The sequence below is a fragment of the Belonocnema kinseyi genome, chromosome 1 (genome assembly GCF_010883055.1).
Source record: "Belonocnema kinseyi isolate 2016_QV_RU_SX_M_011 chromosome 1, B_treatae_v1, whole genome shotgun sequence".
NCBI lineage: Eukaryota > Metazoa > Arthropoda > Insecta > Hymenoptera > Cynipidae > Belonocnema > Belonocnema kinseyi.
The window spans coordinates 170,840,530-170,841,695 of NC_046657.1; positions in this window are offsets into that span (position 1 = coordinate 170,840,530).

Consider the following 1,166-nt stretch of genomic DNA (forward strand, 5'->3'; position numbering starts at 1 on the left):
TAAACCATAAAAATACTATTATTAAGTTTTCTGAAAAATCACAGTTGTATTTTCTTAAAAAGAAACAGTTATTACGTTATGGATGATTTGAACTATTTCTTGATATGAATTTGGATATTGTTATTCTGACGTCTAGCTGTGGGTACACTTCGAACCATTTTGAAAAAAATAGTGTAAATGCGACAAGAAAATTTTGATATTACAATTTTCTAGAAAACTAAGAGCATATGGACATATTGAGTGTATTTCCGAATACTTCTTACTTCATACATTTTTAAACTCCGTATATTTGTGTATTTTGACGCACTGAATACATAGTGAAGATTGGCGTAAGTTTTATTTTCATGGTAAAACCTATACAATCCTGGCTTTCTCTACGTTCATCTCGAAGGGAGATGATTTACTTTTCGTAAAAATGCGTAAATAAAAATAGATAAAAAAGTATATAAGGGTAGTGATTGGTCACAAGAATTATATAATATTGATAATAATATTAACATTCCTAATAATAGGAATTGTATAATTGTATAATAAATACTTTTTCGATAGAAGCTGGGCATTAGAATTTCATCTTTATCAACAAATATCTCTAAAACATGCAATCGTACGACAAAGATATATAAAACATAAAACTTGTATTTTTACATCGTCCGATGTATTTCTCATCGTATATTTTTAATACAAAAATCCAGACCTTGACAATTTGAATATCAGCAATAAAAAATTAATACCTTTAATGTGAAAACCTTAAACATAACATGCAAGATTATGAAGTTATATAAATAGAAAGACAAAAGGCAACCCTGAGAGTTAACATAAATGCGACCTTATGATCAGAAAACGTATTACTGTAAAGGGGAAGCCCTGAGGGTCGAAATTGAAGTCGAGATTACGTGAGCCAAATTCCAAAGAGTTTCGAATTCAATTCGCCATGTTCCATGGCTTTTTTCTGTAAGTCACGCTCAGTTCGCAAAATAATAATTTTGGACATTACGGCTGCTTTCACTGACTCACTAGTATTAGTCACGCAATATGCATGTAACTAGCAGCGCTGGCCTAGTGGTAAAGCTTCCGCTTGCGACTTCGCTACTGTTAGGTTCGACTCTTTTAGCAAGATATTTTTTTAACACAGTAAAAAATTTGTAATTATTATGTATTTTGATTAA